The 14479-nt window shown below is 43.1% G+C and overlaps 1 protein-coding gene across 2 annotated transcripts in view; it reads right to left on the bottom strand.

The window, feature by feature from the left end:
* PACS1 (phosphofurin acidic cluster sorting protein 1) overlaps window positions 1-14479 on the bottom strand; it is a 171547-nt gene that overhangs the window by 138993 nt on the left and 18075 nt on the right. Inside the window, exon 1 of one of the 2 annotated variants that reach the window (XM_021925517.2) lies at window positions 4899-5789. The exons of the other annotated variant lie outside the window; for it this stretch is intronic. The gene's annotated coding sequence lies outside the window, so the exon portion shown is untranslated. Of the gene's footprint in view, window positions 1-4898; window positions 5790-14479 lie in introns of those variants that run through there. 2 annotated transcript variants of the gene reach the window in all.

Genomic DNA, 14479 nt, shown 5'->3' with positions numbered 1-14479 from the left:
AAGATGAGTAAGCAATAGTATTAAAGAAAATTTTGGGCCGGGCGCGGTGGCTCAAGCCTGTAATCCCAGCACTTTGGGAGGCCGAGACGGGTGGATCACGAGGTCAGGAGATCGAGACCATCCTGGCTAACACGGTGAAACCCCATCTCTACTAAAAAAAAATAAAAAAAATTAGCTGGGCGAGGTGGCGGGCGCCTGTAGTCCCAGCTACTCGGGAGGCTGGGGCAGGAGAATGGCGTGAACCCGGGAGGCGGAGCTTGCAGTGAGCCGAGATCGCGCCACTGCACTCCAGCCTGGGCGACAGAGCGAGACTCCGTCTCAAAAAAAAAAAAAGAAAATTTTGGAGAGAAAAATCACCAAAACTTTCACTGTCTTAAAATGATTTCATTTTCACATTATCTTCCAGTCTTTGTCCATATTCGTTCATATTTTAGAGAGGCAGTGTGCATAAGATTTTGACCTATCATAAACATTTCTCCTCATTTCTATAGTTACCATTATTACTAGTTTGTTTGTTTGTTTTGAAACGGAGTTTTGCTCTTGTTGCCCAGGCTGGAGTGCAATGGCGCAATCTCAGCTCACTGCAACCTCCACCTCCCGGGTTCAAGCGATTCTCCTGCCTCAGCCTCTGGAATAGCTGGGATTATGGGCATGAACCACCACGCCTGGCTAATTTTGTATTTTTAGTAGAAACGGGGTTTCTCCAAGTTGGTAAGGCTGATCTCAAACTCCCTACCCCTCAGGTGATCCGCCCACCTCGGCCTCCCAAAGTGCTGAGGATACAGGAGTGAGCCACCGCGCCTGGCCCATAATTACTAGTTTTAACTGCTGCTTAATATTCCATTGTACTAATGAAACAATTTTCTGAGCTTTGGGGAAAAATTATAGCAGATTTACATAATAGCATAATTGCCACCTACAAATACATCATCCTTGTTTCCCCAAGAAACTCCAAATGTGTATAATGCAGAAGAGAAGCAAAAAGACTAAAATATTTGCTTACTTATTCAACAATTACTTACTGAATGCCTACTAAATGTCTGGCATTGATCCAGGCCCTGCCAATAGAGTAGTGAGGAAAAGACAAAAATCTCTGACTTCATAGAGCTTACGTTCACAATATAAAATCAAATAATAAACAGGCAAAGAGATTCTTACACTTACTTTAACAGGCTATAAAATGAATGATAAAGACAGAGCAAAACAAAATCTACTGTTTCTGACTCCTGTATACCCCTATATATCACAAAGACATGGTTGTTTCTAACCCATACATTCTACTCAACTCCTCTGAGAGCAAGCACTAAATCCAGGGCCCAGTTTCTTCTAGATCAGAGGTTGGCAAACTTTTTCTATAAAGGGCCAGATAGTAGTAAGTATCTGGGGCTTTACAGGTCAGAGTCTCTGCTGCAACTGCTTGACTCTGCCCACCGTGGTATGAAAGCAGTCATACACAACAATACATCAACAAATGGGTGTGATTCCAGTAAAACTTTATTAACAAACACAGACTGAGAACAGGATTTGGGCTACAAACTATAGTCTGTCAATCCTGTTCTATATGGTTCAAAATGACTACTATTAACCAGCAATAGAAGGAAGATACACATGCTGTCCTTGACTGGAAAATTCCATTAAGTTTACCCCTGCTGCAACTGATATTTGTAATTTCCTTTCCGCCCAATGCCACAGCCCTAAATCGGACTTTTACTACCTTTCACTTACACATGGTCCCTGATTTTGCATGTGTTATTCTCTCTATCTGAATTCCCTTCCTCCCATTCACCATCTACTAAAATCTTCTCTTTGTAAATTCCAACTAAAGTGACTGCAAATCAAATAAAATTAAGGACTTACTATTAATTACTTTAGGAGAGATAATTGTATTGTGGTTATGTATTTTTTAAAGTGTCCCTATCTTTTGAAGATACATACTGAAATTATTACAAAAGAAATGTGATGACATCTGAGATTTGCTTCAAGATAACCTGGGGGCGGGAGTAGGGGGAAGGAATGGGGCACACATAAAACAGCACTGCCCTTGAGCTGATAATAAAGCAGGGTGATGAGTACATAGGGATTCATCACACACCTTTCTCTATTTTTGTACATTTAAAAAAAATTCCAGCTGGGCATGGTGGCTCATGCCTGTAATCCCAGCACTTTGGGAGGCTGAGGCAGGTGGATTACTTGAAGTCAAGAGTTTGAGACCAGCCTCGCCAACATGGTGAAAGCCTGTCTCTACTAAAAAAAAAATACAAAAATCAGCCAGGCGTGGTGGCACACACCTGTAATCCCAGCTACTAGGGACGCTGAGGTAGGAGGAACACTTGAACCCGGGAGGTAGAGGCTGCAGTGAGTTGAGATAATGCCACCGCACTCCAGCCCCAGATTCCGCCTCAAAAAAAAAAAAAAAAAAAAATCCAAACAGAAAATTGAAAACAAAAATTCCAAGTCAAATGCCAGATTCTAAAGGAACTAATGCCCTTTTCTCCTAAATTACCTCACATGTAACTCTAATTGTTACTTATTTCATCTGCTTTGCCTTGCAGTGAGCTGTATATACCAAAATGGGGAGCTCTCTAAGAACAGGCCTGAGTCACACACATCCTTGCAGCTTTCTCCATGTACTTTACATATAATTGACATCCCACGGTTCTGTTGAACTTATCTGAAAAAAGACCAAACCAAACAGACTACAGGGAAAACCAGCAAGAGAAGCACCTTTCACTCACTTCCCCTAATCAAAATTAAATCTTAAGGACTTTTATCATTTCAACTGTACCATTTATATAAAACTCACAGTTGGCCAAGCTTGGTGGCTCATGCCTATAATCTCAGCACTTTCAGAGGCCAAGGTAGATGGATCACTTGAGGTCAGGAGTTCCAGACCTGGCCAACATGGTAAAACCCATTCTCTACTAAAAATACATAGCTCAGTGTGGTGGCACACACCTTTAATCCCAGCTACTCGGGGAGCTGGGGCAGGAGAATGGCTTGAACCTGGGAGGTGGAGGTTGCAGTGAGACTAGATGGTGCCATTGCACTCCAACATGGGACACAGAGTGAGATTCTGTCTCAAAAATAAATAAAATAAATAAAAATAAATAAAACTCACAGGTCATCTCACTCTGAGCTTCAGTAATCCAACCTACAAGGAGAAAACCATTTCCCTCAATTTTCCTACAGCCGGTGGGCATGAAGAGAGCAATATTCTTATTCCTAAAAAGATGACATTATTATTTTATACTGATTTCAAGGCCATCAGTATTTTTAATAATAATAATAGTAAACTTGGCTGGGCACAGTGGCTCAGGCCTGTAATCCCAGCATTTTAGGAGGCCAAGGTAGACAGATCACTTGAGGTCAGGAGTCCCAGACCAGCCTGGTCAATATGGTGAAACCTCTTCTCTACTAAAAATAGAAAAATTAGCCTGGCGTGGTGGTACATGCCTGTAGTCCCAGCTACTTGGGAGGCTGAGGCAGGAGAATCACTTGAACCTGGGAGGCGGAGGTTGCAGTGAGCCGAGATTGCACCACTGCACTCCAGCCTGGCTGAGAGAGTGAGACCCGTCTCAAAATAAAAAATAAAAAATAAATAATAAATAATAATAATAACAGTAAACCTGATGGAAGCAGAGTGGTTATCAGGGTCAGAATCACGTGTCTGTCCTGTTCATTCTGTATCCCTTTTCTAGCTGTACTGCAGATCTCCTCTGTAACATAAAAGGGGCAAATAAATCCTTCTTCAGCCATTCAACTGAACTAATTACTACACGTGGCCTAGGTTGGTTTGATTTGGAGAAGAGATCAAGGATGTTCCCACCAGGTAGCTCTGGTTTCAAATTTTAAATGCCTTCAATGCCTCAGAAAGACTAGCAAACTCACACTGTTATATTTAGCAAAAGATTTCTTCAGCCCACACCATATAAAATGAAAATAAAAACTCTCCTTCTAAAAAACTGACAGCTTTTTAAAGATCAGAATTTAATGCATCAAGTATAAATACACTGGACCCTGGTCTGGAATGAAAATATTTCAGTCGCTGTCTGGGCCCACCACTAACAGCAAGTGATGCTAAGCGAGACACAGCTCTCCCCCCAGTAACCGTCTCCATTTATAGCTTTGTCTGTCAACTCCAGTCCTATCCTTAGACTCACGCCCTGCTCCTATGTATTCAACTGTCTGGTAGGTAATTTTAGTGCATATAAAAAAATACTCATTTCCCCACTGAAACCAACCAACACACCTCCCTACCGCCATTTTCCCAACTTCCCACCCGCTTCGATGACACATCAGGTTGAAGACCCCAGGAATATCGAGTACTCCTCTTCTTTCTCATTCCTGACTACCCTTTCTGTGAAGCCTGTCTCTCTCTATTCCTGTTCCCTGTGTCGAGTATCCTATCCCCTCATGATCAAATAACCAAATCAGAAAACAAGAGTATGTGCAGCATCTAAAAAGAACAAATTAGAATGAAACCTCTTGATTCACAGGGATTTCTCTAAGGTGTTCAGAAAAACAAGATGCAAAAATTAGTTTGTGATTCTATTTTTTAAAAACAATATTCCCAACCCACTGTATGTATGTGTATATACATTTCTATATCACACAAGAATGAAGAAAAGCATGAACGGATGCATGCATGAGTTAGCTGGCAGGAGGGTTCTGCAAAAAGAGAAAGTGAAGAGAAAGGGAAATGGGGCAAGCATACCTATGTAGATGTAAGTGTTTAAAACTTTTAAACAAAATGAATTAAAAATACTGAACAAATGCAACTGTACAAATGAATCTTCCATTCTTCCAGAAAATAGTGTATTTTAAAATTCTGTGCCAGTCTTAAAACATATCTATAAATTCTTTGACAGTCCTCTCATGAAAAAGTGGAAACAAATTACCTTCCCCCTGAATACGGCTGGCTTTAGTGACTTCCTTCTAACCAGTAGAATGCAGTAGAAATGAGGCCGCGTGACTCTCCAGGCTGCAGGGGGCCAGGCACTGAGGCTTCCACTGGCTCGCTCTTGCTTGTGTGATGCCTGCCCTTGGAATCCAGCCACTGTACTGTGAGGAAGCCAAGCAGCCATGTGGAAAGGCCATTACAGGTGTTCCAGCCACAGTTCTCACGGAGGTCCCAGCTAATAGCTGGCATCAACTGCCAGACATCACTTGGGTGAGGGAGCCTGCACAAGATTCTAGCCTCCGCCCCCAGACGCTCCGACTTTGAATCAGCCCACCTCACTTGAGTGCTGCAGAGAGAACTGAGTATTATTGCTGAGCTCTGCCCAAAGTGCAGTTTGTATGCAAAATAGTTCTGCCCTTATTTTAAGTGATAACTTTTGGAGAGACTTTTTTACACAACAGTAGATAATGGAACAAATACTAATGATTTTGCAGAGTAAATCGGCTTCTTGCTTTCCACCTCTATTGTCTTATGAGTCACTGTTACGAAGTTTACACATGTCTGTTTTCCTGCTTCCACCTACTAGTGCTCAACGACACAGGGTGCTGGGGCAGGGGTGTGAGGGCAATGTACAGATGTGGCAGACAGAAGACAAGGTCAGGGTAGTTGGAAGACCAGTTACAAGGAGTAAATAAGTAAATATATTGAGGATAGCGAAAGCCAGGTTTCTCACTCTTGGAAGAGGTACTTACAAACATGCAAAGGGCTTAGGCTGGAGAGAATCTTAAAATGTTACACTGGAACTTAAGAGATCAGTCTGAATACATGGTTTTTAAGCTATATAAAGAAAAAGGCAGGCGTGATTGCCCACGCCTGTAATCCCAGCACTCTGGGAGGCCGAGGTGGGTGGATCACCTGAGGTCAGGAGTTCGAGACCAGCCTGACCAACATGGCGAGACCCCAATTCTACTAAACTACAAAATTAGCCAGGTGTGGTGGCAGATGCCTGTAAACCCAGCTGCTCGGGGGCCTGAGGCAGGAGAATTGCTTGAACCCAGGAGGCAGAGGTTGCAGTGAGCCGAGGTTGCAGTGAGCCAAGGCTGCGATGAACCAACATTGCGTCATTGCACTTCAGGAACTGGGCAACAAGAGCAAAACTCTATCTCAAAAAAAAAATAGATATAAGCCAGGCATGGTGGCTCATGCCTATAATCCCAGCATTTTGGGAGGCCAAGGTGGGTAGACCACTTGAGCTCAGGAGTTCAAGACCAGCCTGAATAACATGGCAAAATCCCAACTCTACAATAAATACAAAAATTAGCTGGGTGTGGTGGCACATGTCTGTGGTCCCAGCTACTCAGGAGGCTGAGGTGGGAGGATGACTTGGGCCCAGGAGGCAGAAGTTGCAGTAAGCTGATATTGAGCCACTGTACTCCAGCCTAGGCGACAGAGCCAGACCCTGCCCTCAAACCCAACCCCCCGCGAAAAAAGAGATAAATGTATAGAAAGTGATAGGCTGGGCACGGTGGCTCACGCCTGTAATCCCAGCACTTTGGGAGGCCGAGGAGGGTGGATCACAAGGTCAGGAGATAGAGACCATCCTGGTGAACACAGCGAAACTCCATCTCTACTAAAAAATACAAAAAAATAAGCCAGGCGTGCTGGCGGGCGCCTGTGGTCCCAGCTACTCGGAAGGCTGAGGCAGGAGAATGGCGTGAACCTGGGAGGTAGAGCTTGCAGTGACCGGAGATCGTGCCACTGCACTGATGCCTGGGCGACAGAGCAACACTCCATCTCAAAAAAATAATAAAATAAAAGTTAAAAAATTTTAAAAAAAATTAGCCAGGTGTGGTGGCATGCGCCTGTAGTACCAGCTACTTGGGAGACTGAGACAGAACTGTTTGAGCCTTGGAGGCGGAGGCTGCAGTGAGCCAAGATTGTGCCACTGCACTCCAGCTTGGGCTACAGAGTGAGACTCCATCGAAAAGGGAAGGGAAAAGGGAAAAAAGAAAAGGAAAAGGAAATAAAAGAAAAGAAAAACAATGGCATTACAATAAGAAAAACAGAGATACCTGGCAGACACCAACACGAGCAGGTGATGAGGGCCAACAACAGAGGAACAGGGCTGGTTAACAGAACGTGCCCCTTGATGTGATGTGCTGAGACTATTACAGCATCATTTTTGTGATACTTTTGTCAAAAAATCATGACCTGAATTTGGTCATAAGGAAATACTACAAGATCCACCTTGCCAATCATCCTACAGAGCATCTAACAGTTGGGGACAAGAATGACCGGGATGACAAAGGGATGATCCCAGACTGGAGGGTGTGAAGAGACACGGACAGCTAGGTGCAATGCACACTCCTCCCTGGGATCCTGGGATGAAACAGAAATGAGACATAGTTGGGGCAGCAAAATGTGAATGGGATCAATGGATTGGACAATAGGGTTTTATCACTGCAAATTGCCTGACTTAAAGGAGTACGTAGTAGTTATTTGGGAGTGCCCTTAACTAGGGGAAAATAAACACTGAAATATTTAAGGGTGTTAGGATAGCATGTGCATAACATGGTCTCAAATGACCCAGAAAAAACTGATTTAGAGAGAGAAATAGCACTACAGAGTACATGCAGTAAAATGTGAACAGTTTGGAAATCTGCATGAGGTAAGAGGAATGTGCAAGTTCCTCGCCATCACAGACTAGAAGAAAACTCTCTCAGATACACACACAAACATACAACACACATTCGTGCAGACACACACACATATATCTGATAAAGAATTTAACCTGTCATATATAAAGAACTTCTACAAATAAATTATTTTAAAAATACCAATTATTATTATCATTATTGTTGAGACAGAATCTCACTCTGTAGCCCAAGCCGGAGTGCGGTGGCATGATCTGGGCTCACTGAAACTTCCATCTCCTTAGCTCAAGCAATTCTTGTGCCTTAGCCTCCTGAGTAGCTGGGACTACAGGTGTCCACCACCATGCCTGACTAATTTTTTGTATCTTAGTAGAGACGAAGTTTCACCACGTTGCCAGTGTGGTCTCCAACTCCTGAGCTCAGGCGATCTGCCCACCTTGGCCTCCCAAAGTGCTGGGATTACAGGTGTGAACCACCATGCTTGGCCTACCAATTTTTAAAACAGGAAAAAGACGAACAAATACTTTGCAAAAGAAGGTATCCAAATGTCCAATTAGCAGGTAATCAATGCCATTAGGGAAATGCAAATTAAAGCCTCAGAGTTTCCATTTCATGCCCACTAACATGGCTAAAATTTACAAGACAGGCACTAAATGTCAGTGGAGATATAGGGCAACAGGAACTATATTGCTAGTATTAGTTATCTACTGTAGCATAACAATACTAGCAAAAGCTTAGCAGCAGCTTAAACTAATGAATTTTTATTATCTCACAGGTTCCGTAAGTCAAAAGCCCAGGTACAGCTTAGCTGGGTCCTCTATAAGGTGCCATCAAGGTGTTGGCTGAGACTATGGTCTCATCTGAGAACTGAGTGGGACAGAATCTGTTTCCGAGCACACATGGTTGTTGGCAACACTCGGTTCCTTGTGGGCTGCTGGACTGAGGGTCACAGTCTCTTGCTGGCTGTGGGTCTGAAGCTGCCCTGAGCTCCCTGCCACACAGCCCTCTCCATGGGCAGCTCACAACACAGCACCAAAGCCAGCAAGGGAGAGAGTCTCCTCACAAGATGAGCATTACAATCTGACTTGGAATAATCAGGTATGCATGACCACACACGTCCTGTCACCTCTGCCATATTCTATTAGTGAGGAGTCAATCATAGGTCCCACCTGCACCCAAGGGCACAGGACTACCAGGCCATAAATACCAGGAGACAGGGATCATGGGGGCCACTTCACAATCTGTCTGCTTCAGTTAGTGGGAATGTAAACTGATACAATTGCTTTGAAAAATTGGCAGTGTCTTACAAAGTTAAACATACACCTACTCTTAAGACACACCATTCCACTCCAACATATGTACCCTCAAAGAAATGAAAATGGGGCTGGGCGTGGTGGCTCATGCCTGTAATACCAGCACTTTGGGAGTGTGAGGCAAGAGGATTGCCTGAAGCCAGGAGTTCAAAACCGGCATGGGCAACAAAGCGAGACTGCCTCTACATTAAAAAAAAAAAAAAAAAAAAAGAGAGAGAGAGAGAGACATGAAAATGTATGTTTGTAAAAACACTTGTATAAGACTGTTCATAGCAGCTGGACGCAATGGCTCAGGCCTGTAATCCCAGCACTTTGGGAGGCCAAGGGAGGCGGATCACCTGAGGTCGGGAGTTCGAGACCAGCCTGACCAACATGGAGAAACCCCGTCTCTACTAAAAATACAAAAAATTAGCCGGGCATGGTGGCGCATGCCTGTAATCCCAGCTAGTAGGGAGGCTGAGGCAGGAGAATTGCTTGAACCCAGGAGGCAGAGGTTGCAGTGAGCCCAGATCACGCCATTGCACTCCAGCCTGGGCAACAAGAGTGAAACTCCCGTCTCAAAAAAAAAAAAAAAAGTTCATAGCAACTTTATTCATAAAAGCCAAAAGCTGTAAAGAACCTATATGTCGGCCGGGCGCGGTGGCTCAAGCCTGTAATCCCAGCACTTTGGGAGGCCGAGACGGGTGGATCATGAGGTCAGGAGATCGAGACCATCCTGGCTAATACGGTGAAACCCCGTCTCTACTAAAAAATACAAAAAACTAGCCGGGCGAAGTGGCGGGTGCCTGTAGTCCCAGCTACTCGGGAGGCTGAGGCAGGAGGAGGAGCTTGCAGTGAGCTGAGATCCGGCCACTGCACTCCAGCCTGGGTGACAGAGCAAGACTCCGTCTCAAAAAAAAAAAAAAAAAAAAAAAAAGAACCTATATGTCCATCAACAGGAGAATGGATATGCAAATTATATCACATTTCAATGAAATACTTGGAAACAAAAAAGAAAGAACTACGCGCTGGATGCAGTGGCTCACGCCTCTAATCCCAGCACTTGGGGAGGCTGAGGCGGGTGGATCACTTGAGCTTGGGAAGTTAAGGCTGCAGTGAGCCATGATTGCATCACTGCACTCCAGCCTTGGTGACACAGTGAAACACTTTATCTCAAAAAAAAAAAAAAAAAGAAAAGAAAAGAAAAGAAAAAAAGAAAACCAGGCGTGGTGGCTCACTTGAGGTCAGGAGTTAAGACCAGACTGGGCAACATGGCGAAATCTCATCTCTACTAAAAATAAAAAAAATTAGCTGAGCATGGTGGAGCATGCCTGTAATCCCAGTTACTTGGAAGGCTGAGGCAGAAGAATTCCTTGAACCCGGGAGGTGGAGGTTGCAGTGAACTGAGATCACACCATTGCATTCCAGCCTGGTCAACAGAGTGAGACTCTGTCTCAAAAATTAACAGAAAAAAAAGAAATTACAAACTTATTGGGAAAATGAGGGTGCTCATGGAAAAGCCAAACAGTCTTCGACAGCTGGAACTCACCAGATATACCTAAAGATTGTTTTCTAAGTAAGTCTTGTAGAACTACTTGACTCTCTAAAATACATGTATAACTTTGATTAAAAACAAAAGCAATAATGAGGCCGGGTGTGGTGGCTCACGCCTATAATCCCAGCACTTTGGGAGGCCGAGACGGGTGGATCATTTGAAGTCAGGAATTTGAGACCAGCCTGGCCAACATGGTGAAACTCTGTCTCTACTAAAAATACAAAAATTAGCCAGGCGTGGTAGCGTGTGCCTGTAACCCCTGCTACTTGGGAGGCTAAGGCAGGAGAATCACTTGAACCTGGGAGGTTGAGTTTGCAGTAAGCGGAGATCACATCACTGTACTCCAGACTGGGCAACAGAGTAAGTCTCTGTCTCAAAACAACAACGAGAAAAAAAACTACCAGGGAATTTGGACTACCAAAAAATAAAACCAGGCTGGGCGTGGTGGCTCACACCTATAATCCTAGCACTTTGGGAGGCTGAGATGGGTGGATTGCTTATATTCAGGAGTTTAAGACCAGCCTGGACAACATGGTGAAACCCCGTCTCTATTAAAAATACAAAAATTAGCTTGGTGTGGTGGCACACACCTGTAATCCTAGAGACTTGGGAGGCTGAGGCCTGAGAATCACTTGAACTCGGGAGGCAGAGGTTGCAGTGATCTGAGATCCACCACTGCACTCCAGCCTAGGCGACAGAGTGAGACTCTGTCTCAAAAAATAAATAAATAAAAACAAACCAGGGAGGAAAGCAATCAAATGCTGAAACTTCAAATGAAACAAAAACACAATTAAAAGGAGCACTTGCCTTTCATAAGAATCTGCATGCTAAATGTAATGCTAATTAAAGAGACTAAGATTTACTGGGGTAGAGAAATCATAGTGAAATTCCATATTAAAATTGTAAAAACTGTATCCTTCTCCTTCACAACTTACATTCCAAGTTCTCATTATCTTTTTATCCACTAACAGGCCAAGGATTTCTCAATCCATTGGCTGGAAAGTCAGGGTTATCGTGAATTTATGTGAAAGAAAATTTAATTATAATAATGTATCACCTATATTCATCTGGTACCTTTCACTGAGGAACATCAAACTGTTTAGTGATTCTTTCTCCTCAGAGCATTTCTAAGCAGTAAGACAACGAAGGAACTGGAAAGTGAGTGGTTTGCCTACTTTCATTTATGAAACCAGAATTAAGACATAGGAATCCCAACAGACCAGCGCTCTTGTTGCCTTCCTATATACACACAATTTTAGAAAACAGATGCTACTTTTAGGCCAGGTGCGGTGGCTGATGCCTGTAATCCCAGTACTTTGGGAGGCTGAAGCAGGAAGATCGCTAGAGTCCAGGAGTTCACCAGCCTAGGCAACAGTGGGACCTTGTCTCTACAAAAAACAAACAAAATTAGCCGGGTGTGGCGGCATGGGCCTGTAGTCCCAGCACTTCCGAGGCCGAAATGGGAGGATTGCTTGGGTCTGGGAGGTTCCGGCTGCAGAGAGCTAAGATCATGCCACTGCGCTCCAGCATGGGCAACTGAGCAAGACCCTATCTCAAAAAAAAAAAAAAAAAAAAAAAAGTAAAGAAGAGGAGACAAGAGGAGAGGAGGAAAAAAAGAAAAGAAAAGCCACTTTCTGTAAGTTATGGCTAAAGCATCCATGCTCAAAGAACCTCAAACTGGGTGAATCCAAACTATTTAGAAGGTTTCCTCTTGGTAATTATGCCTACAGTCCTAGCAAAGAAGAGTTAACAAATATAACAAATACGTGAATTTATACCAATGGCATTTCTTTTTTTTTTTTTTTTTTAAGACGGAGTCTCGCTGTGTCGCCCAGGCTGGAGTGCAGTGGCGCGATCTCAGCTCACTGCAAGCTCCGCCTCCCGGGTTTACACCATTCTCCTGCCTCAGCCTCCTGAGTAGCTGGGACTACAGGTGCCCGCCACCTCGCCTGGCTAGTTTTTTGTTTTTTTTGGGTTTTTTTGGTTTTTTTTTAGTAGAGACGGGATTTCACCGTGTTAGCCAGGATGGTCTCGATCTCCTGACCTCATGATCCGCCCGTCTCGGCCTCTCAAAGTGCTGGGATTACAGGTTTGAGCCACCGCACCGGCCTTTTTTTTTTTTTTTTGAGACGGAATCTCGCTCTGTCGCCCAGGCTGGAGTGCAGTGGCGCGATCTCGGATCACTGCAAGCTCCACCACCTGGGTTCACACCATTCTCCTGCCTCAGCCTCCCGAGTAGCTGGGACTACAGGCACCCACCACCACGCCCGGCTAACTTTTTGTATTTTTAGTAGAGATGGGGTTTCACCGTGTTAGTCAGGATGGTCTCCATCTCCTGACCTTGTGATCCGCCCGCCTTGGCGTCCCAAAGTGCTAGGATTACAGGTGTGAGCCACTGCGCCTGGCCACCAATGGCATTTCTATAGTGCTCGGAGATACAAAGCATTTGTAAGTCGTCTAGTCTGTTCATCCCAAGAACTCTGAGTAGTCAGCTAGACAGTTATTTTTATTTATTTCTATTTCGAGGAGGAGATTGAAGCTCAAAAGGTCATGGACCCCAAATCAGAGTTTCTAATTGTTAAAAGAAGGATTTAATTATTCTGGTTCCAAGTCCAGTATTCAATACATTCTACCAGGAAGCTTGTAAACAGAAGTCTGTGAAGATTAACCATTTGCTAATTTTTAAAGTCTAGGTTGTATTAATAAATGGCAACACTTGAAACTGTTGACTTATTTTACGTCTCTTCCTAAAACAAACAAGCAAAAAAAATCACACGCACTTGGGCATTCAAGCATGCTTACATTTATGGACTATAACAACTGTCATAATAAGAGCAAAATGTCTTTAACAATTGAGTCTCAAAAGAATGATCGTGGTGGTAATGCCTCTGGGGTTGTCACAATGATTGAGAATTCACTGACATTCAGTGGTGGGAAAAATAAGAATGCCAAACATCCTACAACCCACAGTTGTGGGAACCTTCAAGTCCTGCACAATTAAGAAATGACTAGCTTCCCACATGATTTTCAACATTCATGTAAGTGAAAACATTCCGCCCAGGGACAGAACAAGGTTTTGTAGGCCCTACAGCTTATAAAAGAATCCTCTGTAAGAAAAAGCATACAAAATTACAATTACAAAATTAGCTTTAAGGTTTAAAAATATCAAATATATAAGAATACATCTAAAGAAAGGTGCAGAATACTTCTATGCTAAAATATGCAAAACCATGACCTAAATAAAGGGACATATGTCTACGAATCAAAAGATTCAATTTTAAAGATTTCAATTCTCTGCAAATCAATCCACAGATCAATGTAATCCTGAATAAAATTTCTCCCCCAAGAGAAGTTTTTAAGGAAACTGAAAAGCTGATTCTAAAATTTCTAAGAAATGCAAAAGGCAAACACTACCTTAAGGCAATTATGAAAAAGCACAAAGCGGGAAGACACACTAACGTAACAGGCCTATCATAAAGACACAGTCACTGAGACAGGGCGGCACTGATGCAAGGATGGACAGACTGACCAATGGTACAGAATAGAAAGCCTAAAATTAGAACCACACGTAAAATGTCACGGGACTTATGATCAAAGTGACAATACGGTGCAGTGGGGAAAGGATGACCTTATAAATAAATGGTACAGAGTTGAGTATCCATATCAGGGAAAATGTGCCTTAACCCATACCTCACAACACATACAATATCAATTTCAGATGGACTGGAACCCTCAATGTGGAAAGCAAACAATAAAAGTTTCAGAAGAAAACATGAGAGGACATCTTCATGATCCTAGAGTAGGCAAAGATTTCTTAAACAGAAAATAAAAAGTATTAAACAAAGGAAAAAACTGATAAATTGAATTATAAGATTAAGAATTTCTGTTCATCAAAAAACACCATTAAAAGAGTAAAAAGGTTGTTTGATGATATCATGTCATAAAAATAAATAAATAAATATAAAGAGCAAAAAAGGAACCCACAGAGTATGAGAAGATATTTTTGAGAAAAAGAACTCCTAAAGGTGAATAAGAAACAGAGAGACAACCAAAATAGATAAATGCGCAACCAACCTGA

This window comes from Papio anubis, chromosome 12 (assembly GCF_008728515.1).
Source record: "Papio anubis isolate 15944 chromosome 12, Panubis1.0, whole genome shotgun sequence".
Lineage (NCBI taxonomy): Eukaryota > Metazoa > Chordata > Mammalia > Primates > Cercopithecidae > Papio > Papio anubis.
The sequence above is the reverse complement of the archived record's forward strand: the minus strand, read 5'-3'. Positions and strand labels throughout refer to the sequence as shown.